Source organism: Pan troglodytes, chromosome 13 (genome assembly GCF_028858775.2).
Source record: "Pan troglodytes isolate AG18354 chromosome 13, NHGRI_mPanTro3-v2.0_pri, whole genome shotgun sequence".
NCBI classification, from domain to species: Eukaryota; Metazoa; Chordata; class Mammalia; order Primates; family Hominidae; genus Pan; species Pan troglodytes.
The window spans coordinates 67,601,537-67,616,978 of record NC_072411.2 but is presented as its reverse complement, the minus strand read 5'-3'; the positions used below and the strand labels follow the sequence as shown (position 1 = coordinate 67,616,978).

The 15,442-nt window shown below is 35.4% G+C and overlaps 2 protein-coding genes across 5 annotated transcripts in view; one reads left to right on the top strand and one right to left on the bottom strand.

The window, feature by feature from the left end:
* The window catches only part of GALNT3 (polypeptide N-acetylgalactosaminyltransferase 3), a 210,528-nt gene extending 197,198 nt beyond the window's left edge, over positions 1–13,330 (top strand). The window contains exon 19 of one of the 2 annotated variants that reach the window (XR_008546807.2): positions 13,281–13,330. The gene's annotated coding sequence lies outside the window, so the exon portion shown is untranslated. The remainder of the gene's footprint in view (positions 1–13,280) is intronic. The other variant, XR_008546808.2, reaches the window with a different exon arrangement.
* Positions 1–15,442, bottom strand: part of CSRNP3 (cysteine and serine rich nuclear protein 3) — a 208,531-nt gene that overhangs the window by 88,709 nt on the left and 104,380 nt on the right. The window lies entirely within an intron of this gene.

Sequence of the window (15,442 nt, the reverse complement as noted above, 5' to 3'; positions counted from 1 at the left end):
TGAGTGGAATAGGGGATACAAAAGAAAGTTAGATGGTTACCTGCCCTCAAGAAGCAAACATTCACTATGCTGGGCTCCATCAAATTAAGAATACTCCCAAATTCATGTTCTACTCAATTGCTTTATTAATCCATGTCTTTCTGCATGAATGTTATATTAACAATAGAGATAACTGACAGCAATAGGAAGATACATCATTGTCCACTCTTTTGAAAATAAAATCTCTATTTCTACTCTGATTTTACCACTATTCAGATTAGCATATTATTTTCTCCATCTTAAAGAGTGTGAAATGCATAAAATGTTCATGCATATCTGAGTAGGGCGAAGAGAAAAAAAGATATTTTAAGTAAAGTCTTGAAATAAAAGTAGGACAGGATATAAATTTTAAAATGGTTCACTTCAAACAAGATGCAAAGTAATTCATAAGGGAGAGACTCCAAGACACAAAGTAATACAAGATGGAAACCTATGTTTAAAAAGTACATTTTTATAATAAGATATTGCAATGGGAGCAGTTAGAAACCATGTTCTTCTTCCCCCCATACTCCCCCAGCTTCTTTAGGAAAGGTAGACTTCTCAAGAATCAAGGACACTTAATTGGGCTACAGGGATGCATGTCACAACATTACAAAATGTGGTACTTGGTACTCTTCTTTTCCTTTCTCACCTCCCCAAGAATGAGAAGGAAAATTTTTGAAGAGATAATAAGATAATTAAAAAGCCTCTTTTTTCCTTTTAGTTAAATTTGGGGATGTCAAGAGCTGAAGAAATGGAGTTATAGGTTCATGTAAGTTCTGTCTAGGTCTTTAAAATTGAAAGAGACTGAACTACAGTCAGGTCAAAGGAAGTAAGGAACTGTTTGCTAAGAGTGTGATCAGTATTTAAGCTAACAATTAAACATTCATATAATTACTGGGAGTCATATTCTTAACATACACCTACACCCATGAAACACCTGTTAAGTACAAAATTGCTTTGTGTAGCACTGAAGTATAATACCTGTCCAATTTCATTGCCTTTAAAAAATATTCCCTATGTGACTATAACAAAATGTCACAACAAAATTTGAAGGCCAAATGGTCCATTGTTTACCAGTATGTAACCCTTAATCTAGACTTAACAGAGGAGTGTTAAAGGGAGATGTGGTTTTCTTCTATATTACCTACATTATCTTTCTAGGAAAGAAAAGAATATAAGGATTTAGTGAGAAGGCCCTATTAATAAAGTGTTGTATACCCGATTTGTTTATACGGTGTTGGAGGATTGCAATGTATGACTGACTAGATACAGAGCCAGGTGAGGATAATTAATACCTATCCCTTAGCTGCTGTACTCCTTAAATACCTACATATTATATTTTTGTTCCTAAAGATGAGGCCAAATTAAACTTGGCAAATGAAAATGTGCCAAACATTACAAATTGGCTTTATTTAATTTATTTATTTTTATTTGTTAGTTTTTAGAGACAGGGTTTCTGTTGCCTAGTCTGGAGTGCAGTGGCATGATCATGGCTCACTGTAGCCTCAACCTCCTGAGCTCAAGGGATCCTCCCACCTCTGCCTCACCAGTAGCTGAAACTACAAGCATTCACCACCACCATGCCCACCTAAGTTTTCAAAAAAATTTTTTGTAGAGATAGGGCCTTGCTATGTTGCCCAGGCTGGTCTCCAACACCTGGCCTCAAGCAACCCTCTCACCTCGACCCCCCAGAGTGCTGGGATTACAGCCATCAGCCACCACGCCTGGCCTTAAAGTTGGCTTTTATAGCACCAAAGCCCAAAGAACAGAGGTAAAGTTGGACAGGCATTAATCTATTCTAAATATGAAGAGCTGAAAGTCTAAGCGTAGAAAACAGCCATTTTATCACAGCTATCGTTGTCCAATTCATGAAACACATGCTAGTCAAGGGCACCACCATTTCTCACTTAGACTAGGCCAAGGGCCTCCCAATTATTCTCTCGCATCCACTGCTGCTAGCTTTCAATGCGTTTTCAAGGTTGCAGGCAGAATGATAAATTTAAAATGCAAATCTGATCATGTCAGTCTATGGCTTAAAACTCTTAAGTAGCTTCAGATTGCCTTAGGATAAAGTTCAAAATCCTCAAGATGGCTTATAAAGTCCTTAACAATCTAGCTTGTCTAACCTCTTCATCCTCATTTGAGCCACTGGCCTTGTCATTGATATTTCAGCTCTAATAATCTTGCAGTTACTCCAACTTGCAATTTCTCTCTGTCTTTAGGACATTTGATATACCATTCCTTCTGATCTACTTTTTAATTTATTTTCATAGCATTTACCACCTTCTAAATCCGTATTATTTATTTATGTATTTCTATGCTTATTACTTACTGTTTTCATCTCCTGATAAAAAAATATAAGAGCAGGGATCTTTGTTTCTTTACAAATGTTTCAAGTGCCTAGAACAATGCCTTGTATATAATAGGTGCCTCAACACATATTTGTTCAGTGAATTAATATGCCTTTAATTTCCATAATTTAATATCCGTTTTTTTTCTGCTAGACTGAAAGCTCCATGAAGTCAGAAATCCTATTCATCTCATTTACCACTCTAACTCCCCTAACAACATATTTGGTTGAATGAGAATGAAAATGAGAAATGAAACTGAGCCCAAAGCATCATACAATTTTTTTTGCTCGCAAGCAACACAAAAGCCAACTCTAGACTAACTTAAGCAAAAGACTTCTGTTGGGAAAACACTGGACTAGTTCATGCAATCTATGATACAGCTTGAAACCAAAACTCAGGAAACAGGAACTAGGGCAGCTTCTGGGATTATGACTATAAAAATTCATTCTCTGGAGCTCTGCAATTACCAGATTTAAGCTCCAGCAACTTCTCTCTGTGTCACAGTTCAACTGTAATGTTCCAAAGGCTGAGCAACTTTTTGACCTATCTTGGGTCAGGTGTCTGCCCCTTGATCATTCAACTACATGGCCATTAGGCTGAGAGGGAGACATTGTGAACAGGGGGCCACCTGGCTGGGTACTACTCCAGAGACTCAATTGCATTTCAAAGCCAGTATCATTTCCTCATCTGTCACCGATTTATCTTTTTTGTGCATTTATCAGTATAATCCATGAATTCATGTCTTGGCCACATTCTCAGGGATTTCCCTTTCCCTGCACCCACACTTCCCTGTCTATTGCAAAATTTAAATAAGAACTACTTTATTTTAAAACATTAAATAAGCATGTTATGATCTCAGAAATCTGTTATTCTTCACTAACATATATGATTTATTTAGTATTTACATTAGATATGACCATTGCTCAGAAGCCTGTGAGCACATTTATGAAAAAGCAGCAGAAAACTGTTAATGTTTCCATCTCTGTCTGCAAGAAAAAACTAATAAAGAAACAACACTAGATTTTCTGTGATTATAAGTACAATTGTTTCATTTAATATATTTCTGTCCTGTTGGGAAGGCAAAGTTAATGGTGAGTTCAAAGGGAAAATATCAGAAGCCAGAAGCATATTAGGGGGAGGGTTTGATTTAAAATGTCAAATCAAGAGGACGGACAAAAACATACATTTTAATGCCTGTGGAAGAATGGCTGAAATGAACCTTTGGGTATATCTTGAAATCTTGTTTATTTTACTCTTTTTTGACAGTCTAAAAATTCCATGGCTTTCATAGATAACTCATTGAGTTATTACTATCCCACTGATATTCATCTAGTGTTTAATCCTTTTTTCTTCTTATATTTTGCCCCTATTTCCTGTTCTGTTATCTATCATAAGGAAATGACCACAGAAAATATGTCTTAAGAACACCATGAATCCCCATGTCTGAGGAGCAGGTAACACGATTTGCAGAAGAACCTCTTAGGGTTGTCAGATTTAGCAAATAAAAATATGGGACACCCAGTTAAATTTAAATTTCAGATTAAAAAAATTGACATTTGGGACATACTTACACTAAAATTTATCTGAAATTCAACCTTAACTGAGAAATCTACTTTTTTGTTGTTTTTTGTTAATCTGACAACCTTCATTCGTTCTCTTGGTGAGAAAGTAAATGACTGCGCAATTAACCAAAACATCTAAATAGGAAAATCCACCTGGATTAGAACCACATACATGAAAATTCCTGCCCTTGAAACCCAGTAAATAAAACATGTAAAGTCATTTGGGTGAATCATGAATTTACCAAAGGTGAATCATGAATTTACCAAACAATCTGAAAAAGTTTGAATGCTGAGTGATGGTTAATAGATTAAGCACAGGCCTGCCTACCACTGATGTAGGAAGAAATGAACTTGACAGGAAGTAACTCTGGCATGGCAATAATTTTCTTATATGGTAATGAGATGTTCGCTTTAATGAGATGTTATTTCTTTCCTGGCCGGAAAATGAAAGGAAGGTGAGCTGTGAGTCCTGGGTTCATCTGATCCGTAGGATCCTTATTCCATCACACTGTGTAATGCATGAGCCTTAGGGGGTATTCTATCAGGAACAATAGGAGGCATCAAGAGCCCCTCTGTCCACTTTTACTTGGGAGATTCGGTTTATCCTTTGCATTGCTGATTTTGTATTTAAGCAAAGTGAGAGTAACTTTTAACTGCAAGGATCATTAACAAAGATTCTTCCACCTTTGTAATTTGGCAAAGGTGGAAGATTTTAGATCAACAGGCATGTTAAACAACTTGCATTACAAGGTGGCATGAGAGGAGGGATTTTTTGTGATTTGTGAAAGTGCAAAATAATCTATCGTGCATTCTTCCAGTAAATTCTTCCAGCAAGCACAAAACACCAAGAAACTATGATAAAGTTCTATTCTAATGAACTTAATAAGGTAAGGGTGCTTGCTTCAATCAGCAATGGGCTGAGGGTCCAAGAAACACCAGTGTCTGGATTGAGTTGCATAGGAAAAGCTTTTCTTCTTTAGCTTTACTCAGAAAGGAATGTAATTTTGCTGTTTCTTCTGATTGCTTCACCAAATTCAAATGGTGACGTGAGAGACATTGTAAACAAGCTAATGATAATACCTGTGAGTGGCTCATCTGTGATAGCAGGTAGGAAGAGCTTAGCTGGCAAAAGTAAAAATATTCACAACGTCAAATTATCAACCAGATGGTCTACTGGGCCAGATAGAAGATGAAGAGGACAGTGGCTCAATTGATGGTATATAGGTTTTATTACAGTATTCAAGAAAAGAGAACTCAGTTAAAAAAAAACACACACATTATGCTATGATACTTTTATAATTTTGAGAAATAGCTTTAGTTAACCAAATGTTCCTAAATACCTGAACAAATGTTTAACTGTTAGTTTAAATTAAATCCTTTTCATTCCCAACTTTTTAAAACCATGATTTTGAGTAATCTATAATGTTCTGTCCTTATACTATTATGTTAATCAAACAGTGAATATAGTCTAAACCAAGCTTGTCCAACCTGTGATCCATAGGCTGTAATGTGGCCCAGGACAGCTTTGAATGTGGCCCAACACAAATTTGTAAACTTTCTTAAAACATTATGAGTTTTTTTGTTTTTTGTTTTAGCTCATCATCTATCCTTAGTGTTAGTATATTTTACGTGTGGCACAAGACAATTCTTCTTTTCTAATATGGCCCATGGAAGCCAAAAGATTGGACATCCCTGGTCTAAACTCTTTGCTAAATAAACTAATCATCATTTTAAGCAGTTGCCCTTCTAAAAGAAATGACTTCTTTAGTAGGTTTCATAAAATCAGTGCAACTCTGAATTTTTTGCAGGCTTTTGACTCATTCTATAAGCTTTTTGTTGTTCAATCTTTAAGCAAATTCTCTTCCTTCCTTTTCTTTTTCTTCTTACTCATTGCACTCTCATATTCTTTGCACAGGAGCCTGTAGAGTTGGGATAGAAGAAAAAGGCCACCTCTTCAAAGCTGAGTACTATGTGACATCATATTTCACTGACATCACCCATAATGGAAATAAATTCCAAGTGTCATTTAGAAGGCCCTCTCTTTGCTACTACCTAGCTCTTTGTTTCAGTCATGTGATCCTAGCCTTAGCTGCTTTCCCTAAGGGTGCTTCAAACCCAGCAGAGAAGTTGTGTCGGAGGGGTTCAAAGCAGAGCAACCCCATCTTGAGTGAGGGCTAGAAAAATGAGGCTGGGACTTGCTGGGCTGCATTCCCAGAAAGCTAGGTATTCGTAGCCTCTAGGTGTTTACAGTTAAGGGAACAGATTGATAATGTTTACTAAATAGACTCAGAGTTGGGAGTGTCCTAATATCCTGACATCTTAAGAACAAAAGCATTCCTAATTTTGCTTTAAAGATAATAATATTGATTCATGAAAAACACAGTAATTAAGAAAATTAATCCTTTATCACAAACCCTTGTAACAGAGCACATCTCCCCATGATCTTTTTTTTCATCCTATTTATACAAGCACTGTACCTAAGGTGGACGCGTTCCTCCTCTTACTTTCGGAAGCCCTACTCTGTCTATGAGTAGCTATTCTTTCACCACTTTACTTTCTTTTGCTTTGCACTGTGGACTCACCCTGAATTCTTTCTTGTGTGAGATCCAAGAACCCTCTCTTGGAGTCTGGATAGGGACCCCTTTCCTGTAACAGTTGTACATGCTTGTGTTTGTTTAATTTGTTCTATTATTTGTTCCCAACGTTTAACTTACTGTCATTTATGACATACTTCTTCTTCTTATTATTTACTAGTGTAAAACATGAAGACCGGGGAAGTGCAAGGCAGGAGACCATTATGTAAAGAGATATGGGAAGAGGAAGAGGACTTAAATAGATCTACTATGTGCCAGTTACTTTACAATCTTTATCTTACTGAATCTTTACAACAATCTTGCCATGTTACCCTCATTTTACAGTTAAAGAAACCAAGTTGCTGAGAGATTAACTACTTTGTCAAGGTTTCTTAGCAAGCAGGATTAGAAGTCAATACATCTATACTATGCTTCCTCCCACTGGGGTCTTTTCCAGCAAATCACAGATGGTAACTACAATGCATAATAATTTTAACTTTTAAAAAAGTGCACATGCATGTTGGGGGATGCTCCTTTCAAAGCCATATTGAATGTAATTGTTTGTTGGAAGGCATGACTTTTAGGTCATTCAAACAATTACCCCTGAGTAAGCAAAAAGTGCCTTGAACATTTATCACTTCATACATTTTGAGAATAGTTATGCATTTTTCTAAAAGAAAAAAAAGGATATATATTTCTACAATACTAGAGTCATTTCAGCCTAAACCCATTTGGCAAGAAATTAGCATATCTGCCGCCAAAACAGGAGGAATCTGGCAATGAGTTTACAAGGTAAAATCCCACAAGGTGTTTCCATGGGGCACTACCAATGTGAAAAATGCTGCTGGTGGCTTGCCAATGTGAGAAGCACAAGTTGGCCAAATATACTTCACTTGTCCAAGTGTCTGCTTAAGCCAAGAACCCTGGGAGCACTCCTGGCTAATAAATATTTTTGTTGGAGAAATAATAATTGTGGGGCTCCCAAATTATGTATGAATTCTTTATGCCAGAATTGTTTGTGACCTTGAATTAAAGGACTGAGTTACTTTATATGCGGTGGATCACAACATTTCTGCAGTTTGATGATTTGCGGTTTGAGAATTTGATTAAGAAATGAATACTTTCCCCAGAAAAAAGTGCACATAGCAGAAATGCATGCCATTTATTATGGACTCCCAGGATAAAAACCTCTGCTCTGGTGATTGTACCATTTCCCCAGCTTTGGTGGGTATCCAGAACTTGGAAAGATGATTCACTGGGAACACATTATTTCAAAGTATAAAAGAAGTTTATAAATCTGTTGCCAACATTCCTTTTACCGTCAGGGTCACCCACTTCCTAGGACAGGGCTCTTTCCAGCTCCTTCAGTTTCTTCTGGCATTTGTGCCAAAGGACCTACTGCATTTGCTGGAGACATTTCCAGGGGATTTCTTCACTGTCGTCTTGGCTGCCACATACTACTCAAACAACTACCCAAAACTGGCCTCATCTGCAACTTTGTGGCTTGAGGAATACTTGACAGGAATGGTTCTAGGTTAAGGTACACTTTCCTAGACAGTACCTGTCTTTCCTAAAAGGTGGTTAGATAGCCTCATTCCATTTATAATAACTCCAGTTAGCATTTAGTGAGCACCTACTATGGGCCAGATGCTTTGTAACCATTCTCTGTAACCTTCCACCACATTCTACAAGGTAGTTTTAACAAAGGAAACTGAAGTTTCAAAAGTCTAGATCACTTGCTCAAGGTTTATGGCTGACCCAGTCCTTCTCTGAAAAATATTCCTTGACCAGTAGCACACTGTGGTTAAGTGGCTTCTCTGCATTAACACCACCTGGTCTATGCATTTATCAGTACTTATTAGACTGTATTATAATCCCCGTTCAATCCAATGTTTTTCTCAAACTTGATTATAAAACACTTTGTGGAGACTGAATAGGTATTCCAGTGCCTGCTCAGTAAATGAATGGACATAAATTTGGAGTCTGAATCCTGGACCAGCTACTAACAAGTGGCACAATTTTAAGTAGGAAGATTATTTCTCTGGGTCTCAGTTTGCACTTCTATCAAAAGAAGGGGGCCAGGTGCAGTGGCTCATGCCTGTAATCCTAGCACTTTGGGAGGCAGAGGTGGGCGAATTGCCTGAGGTCGGTAGTTCGAGACCAGCCTGGCCAACATGGTGAAACCCCCATCTCTACTAAAAATACAAAAATTAGCTGGGCATGGTGATGCATTCTTGTAATTCCAGCTACTTGGGAGGCTGAGGCAGGAGATTCGCTTGAACCCAGGAGGCAGAGATTGCAGTGAGCTGAGATAGCGCCACTGTACTCCAGCCTGGGTGACAGAGTGAGACTCTGTCTCAAAAAAAGGTGGGGGTGGGAGGGGTGGGCAGGGCATAACTAGTAAAACATAGGCTCTGATACAAAGCAGACCCCACTACCTGAGAATAAATGACAAAAGCCATGACCTCTATGCAAAGACTGATGCCTCTAAATTGTTCATACCCACTTCCTTCACCCCAATGGCTGAATTGACTTATGTCCTGCTGACAAAGAGACGGACGGCTATTCCATTTACTAATAATTAGAAAGAGGTTTTCCATGACTCTCTCTGGCTGGGAGGTACTCAGGAAGCTTTCCATGTTACCTGCACTTGTGTGCCATTGTGATTAGTATTCATACAAGATGGCCAGAACTTGGTTTTGAATGCCTCTTGGCCCTAAACATTGATCATCATTTGGCATTTGGCAAAATGGTATAGTGGAATACACTAGTTTGAAAGTCAAAAGTTCTTCCCTAAGGTTAACTTTTAAGATGGTGTTTTAGTTATCAAAAACAGAGGAAACAACCAAGAACACGATAAGGCTTTTAAAGCTGTTGAAATTTGATCAAGTGCCTAGTGTAAGCCTACTTTTCCCTCCACAACAACAAAAGTACCAAGTGAAGTTAATGAAAAATTTATTTTACATGCTTGCAATTAAGACTAAAGAATAGTACTTAGCCTAATTCCTTGGACAACTTGCAAGACTTACCACATTGAGGAAAAAAAACCAAAACACACATGGATCTAAAAGAATTAAAAATTATTATTATTGCATCACTGGAAGATAGCTTTTTTTTTCTTCTTAGCACTTAAAAAGTTTCCCTTTGTCCTTTAGAAAGTTTCTGATTGAATAACAAAACAGATGAGGCAATGTAAATCAAAGGCTATTTAAGATAATGATATCCTTTTCCTTTAGAGGAATCATCTGAATAGTGTGAAGGAAAAGGGACTTTAAAAAAACATTTTCCCCATAAAGTACATTAAAATAGACATCAGAATAAAATATGGGCAAGCTTTAGAACTATACCCATCCAAGCACTGGGATCCTGCCAAAGATACTGCACAAAAAATAAAGGAGATTTTTAAAATTACAACAAGTAGAAAAAAATACTTTGGACATTCTTCAAAGTAAATCACCACCTTAGGCACAATTTAGATTTTTACTATTTAAGGCAGGGACAGGGAACAATAGTTGTTCAGCCTGAAGCTGACTTTGCATTAAGCAGCAATTAGTAAAAAAATAATATATAGTGTAAAATTACCTGGACTTTCAAGTCTCAGTAAATGTTCTACGGAAATGTAAAACTTGTTCACAATAGAAATAAGTTGCACCATAGTCATACAATCTTTTGAAACTTGGACATTCACTGTTTAGAGCAGATTCACCCTTTAAACAAGTTTCACAAAAGTAGAGTCAGGCGGATCACGAGGTCAGGAGATCGAGACCATCCTGGCTAACGTGGTGAAACCCTGTCTCTACTAAAAATACAAAAAATTAGCCAGGCGTGGTGGCAGGCGCCTGTAGTCCCAGCTACTCAGGAGGCTGAGGCAGGAGAATGGCATGAACCCGGGAGGTGGAGCTTGCAGTGAGCCGAGATCACGCCATTGCACTCCAGCCTGGGCGACAGAGTGAGACTCTGTCTCAAAAAAAAAAAAAAAAAAAAAAAAAAAAAAAAAAGGTAGAGTCATGATATTCCTGCAATCTACTCTGAACTGGTTACTAATGTATATTTACCAAAAAGCACTTCTAGGTATGCTACTATTAAAATAATTTTTAAGTAAAAATGTAGATATATTTTTCTAAATTTCTTTTGGAAAACGTTGCGACTAAATCAATTGATTCAATATTTCTGAACACCAATATGATATTCAGGAAGTTTAAAATAGCAATTAATTTGTAACAAAGTGATCACTTCATGATTCACACAAATTAGCACCTTTATGTCATTAGGTAGAATTAGGTGCTTTATGCCCCATAACATTGGCTCAGCAAACATTTCTTAGACACTTTCTATGTGCCAGGCTCCCCTTGTAATTGAAGAACTTATAGTCTATAGATGAGATAGAAACTCTGGATGGAGCAGAGATGAATAACTACTGCCTTAATTGCATAAAGTCAGAATGGAAAAATAGTAGAGCAGAGGCACAAAGATGGAAATTTGAAAAGCCTTAAAGGATATAAAAAAAGGGAGCTCAGAAAAGCACATATTGCCACATCATACCTGGGGATTTTGTGGAGACCGTACTTATAGTTGGAATGATTCAAGGTACATATCTATTTAGCCACATATAGTTTGAACCTTGATGACCAGGCTGATTGCTTTCTCTACTTGCCCCATTCAAATTCTAACCATTAACTGCTCAGTATTACCTAGGATAACCTCCAATAAAATCCTGGTAGGTTTCTATTTTTGGAAAACACATCTTTTCCTCATCCATTGACACCTAAGATGTTCCATGAGGATTTTCTGTAACTATAAGTTTAAGCTGAACTTGCCTCATCAGCACCAGGGAATCAACTTGTGTGGGTTGAAAAATGTTAATATTAGCTATCATCTATAATATTCCTATTATGTGCCAGGTATGTATCATGTCATTCCCCTTTCATAAAAATCCCTTGATATAGAGACTAATATTACCACTTTGCCAGTGAAGAAGATGAGGCTTACAGGTTTCAAGTACCATGTCAAGGCCACATGGCTTGTAAATGTCAGAGTACATTGTGTAAACAACTCCGGAATTGGGACTTGAACTTAAGTTCTTAACCATCCCCTTATTCAGCCTCTTCACATTCCACAGTATAGCTTGAAATCACATATAATATACAACACAATAAAAGCTTTTTCTATCAAGAAAACAATATACAACATTTTTCTGGGTTTTTTTGTTCATAAATTGACCTAAATTTATAAGGTTTTATTGTATTAAATAAAGTTACCCAGGTTTGTTAAAGTAAGAATCCTCAGGCCTTTTAATAAGCTAGTGTGCAAAAGAGGACCAGAATGAGAAGCTATTCTCCAAATATGTTGGACTAGATCTCATTCTTACAGTCTTTTGATACTAGGTTCATGGAACCAACAGTCCTTTAGATCAAGTTCTTCACAGTATATGAGAACACCTACTAAAATGGTATTAGCTGCTTTGTGTATCTTAACATATTATATTAGTGAGATTTCAAAGAAATGGTGGTTGAAGATTCAGTTGTCTTACTTTCCTTATTTATGATTAGGGAGAGTGTAAGACATGAGCATGAACACATGTGGCTAAATGCATTTCTAAATGAATATGTGGATTCATAAGCTTGCATGGAGATAAAGAATTGAGCAAGCAAAAATTCTTCCCATCTAGCATTGTGGTGAAAGGTGGTGAATTTAATGCCAGGATTTGAAAATGAGATGGACCACAAGTCCCCAAATTGGCAAGAAGTATATGGCACCAATGATTAGTCAAATGCAACCAAAAAATTGGTCTCTGTGTTTTCTTTTGTATACCTGTTAGAGACTCCTCATTTTCCCATTTGATATAAAGTAAGTTCAAATTTCTGTTGATAGTTTAATATTATAGATTCTCATTGTACTAACAAAAGAAAATTTTCATTTATTTGGAATTCAAATGATTTTCAACATTCTGAACACAAGACAAACTAAAAATAAATTTTGCTTATTTTGTATGTTCCTATACTATATGTATGTATCTGTCAGGAGTTCAGTACGTACGAGAAATATGGAGAAAGGTTTCTCTCTTTCTCTGTCCAGGAAAGTCAAAGTGATTTAGAATTGAATGTAAAGCAAAGTTCAAAATTGATTTCTGAATTGCTCTCAAAGGACAATTATTAACTATGTTAAAAATAATACATATTAACATTTAAAGAAGACAATAAAATTATAAAAAGCATATAAAATTATATATAAAAGTATATAATAGTAAGAGGCTATTTGGTGTTGGAGAACAGTTGGGAATAGTTTTGTCTTTTGCAGTAAGTGAGTATCATGGTTGGACTAATAATTATTATGTCATGAAAAAAAACCTAAACTGACTTTCACCTTGCTCTACAAGGCAGTATGATGTGTACTATATTTTTGTTTCATGACAGCTATTGGCATTTTTAAGAACTGGCCTTTATAGTCATAAACTTTAGCTACTTGGAAAATCAGTTTATATCATACAGATTATTTTCCAACTCTACTAGACAAGGTATTACTATAGCATTACTATAGGTCTAATAAGATCTTTAAAATCATTTTACAATTTTATTGTTCTTATAATTTTTAATACAATTGATGGAATTTTATGTAAATTCTAGAATAGGCAATAAAAAGACAATTGATTGTTTTCTTTTAAAATATTATATTAAAATAGAGAAATGTGATTGTTTTGAATACTCAATTATTTTGAGCATTTTCCTTCTACATATTTCAGTAATTTAGTTTTTTTTTTTTTTTCTATTTCATAGGCTCCAGAATTTCAGGAGAACAAATATAGCAATAATAAAACTTAAAACCTACACATGTGATTTTGAGATGACAACAGTTATTTGTAGATTTTAGACTATGTTCCACACTGCTAGACTGAGTAGAACATGTTTGCCCTGAAATCTTTTCCAAGCCTACAATATGGTCTCTAGTTTCAAGTGATGACAAAGACAGACTGGTAATCAAAGAACAGGAAATTCATTTTTGAAAAATCCTCAAAGATTCCTTTGAAGTCTGATATAACACTATCTCTTTAAGTAGACTAAGTACATATCCCTAAAGATTTGTTTTTAGATCACTCTATTTATTCTTTTACTTCTCAAATTTGATTTGAATTGTATTTACACAAATGCATTTTTTCTATATACGTTTAGATATTCAGACCACAGACTTACTGTGTATATGCTGCTGAGATTTGTATGGAAGTAGTATGGCTCGAGCTATTGCAAAAGACTTCAAAGTTTTGAGTGAATCTGCATAGAGACATAAATTATCCGGGATATTCAAAGCCATAAATTAGCTGCAGGACATATATAGCTCTCTCGTGGCTCACAGAATCACAACAATTCTCTTTATTTCACATTTGTCTATTATCACGTTTTCTCCAAGAATCTTCATGGGCTTTCCTTCTTTGCCCACACTGTTTTTATTTCCATATTCAGAACATGCTCTGTGGTAGCAGTTGCATTTACAAAGTTAAAAGTACTGGACTACCTAAATGAATGTTAAACTTGGTTCTTTTCTCCCTCTCTGCCTACAACACACACAGGGATTAGTAGACACAAACTACAGGCGCTACTGAATTAAATATAAAATTAAACATTTTAAGAAAAAATTGTTGAATTAAATATGATTTACCACTGAAAATATTTTCTTTGGCTGCTTGAAATATATATATGTGTGTGTGTGTGTATATACATAATATATGCAATAATATGTATAACATACATATATTGTTACACATATATGTGTGTGTATATATTGTTTTATGCATATATAAAACAATTATATGTATATATTTATTGTTTTATACATATATAAAAAACAATTATATATCTATATATAGGTATAAAAGCAAAGCCTATAAATATTGTTTGGACCAGAGGACAGCATATTCTGACCAACATAAAAAGAAAATAGCTAATTTAAAAAATAACCCTTTTACCTAAAGTCATTATTGAAAGTTTCAAAAGAGAAACACTTTAGAAGAAAATGTCAGTTTTTGAATTTTTTAAAAGCTCATACAAAACATGAATTCCTTTTCCTAAATTAGTCTCAGGATCCTGGATAAATGTCATAATGTCCCCATAGAGTGATAAAGGGTGAGAATCTGGCCCTGAATAACCACTAAGTGAATTTCATAAATATTTGAAATAATTGTCCTTCACTGTTTTAAATAGCTATCCTCCTGTTTTGGTTCCTCCTCAATCTCCCCTCTATTTTACAATAAAACATATTGTTGCCAAAATACCTCATCTTAATCATTATAATAAAATTAACTCCCTCTTTTCAGGGCAAAGAAAGTAATTAAGTTTAACTAAATATGTACTAGCTGTTTGTATGTAAGCTTCATAAAATTCATTTTTAAATATCTTATGCAAATATAAAAACATAAAGCAGTCATTTCATGGCTAAAAGCTATTTTTGCCTCTTCATCTTTTCCAACATGTTTTCATACACATACAACCTGTAATACAGACAGATGCACAGTTGATGCAAATGAAAATAACATTTTTTAATCAACATTGTAACTGCTGAATTGATATACTTAAGTGCTTTAATGATAGGAATAAACAGTTTGATTGTACTGTTTTAATTAAGTTTGTTTGAAAATATGTTTTAGAAATAAAAAATATGAACAATAAAAGTGAGTACACATTTATTTGGTGCAGGACAGACTTTCCTATGATGTAATCACACATTTTACAAAAGTGTGATATTTCGTGCATGGAAAGAAGACTTTTGTCCTGTCTGTGACATTTATAAGGATCACTTTACAATGCAGACTTAACTGAAAGGAAAAGTCATAGGAAGTTGAACACGTTAAATTCAAATAGCATTATCCAAAAAGTCCCAAAGAGAATTTATAACAATTAGAAAAATCAAAGAAAGGTTTAAAGGATCTAGCCCCAATAGAAGAAAT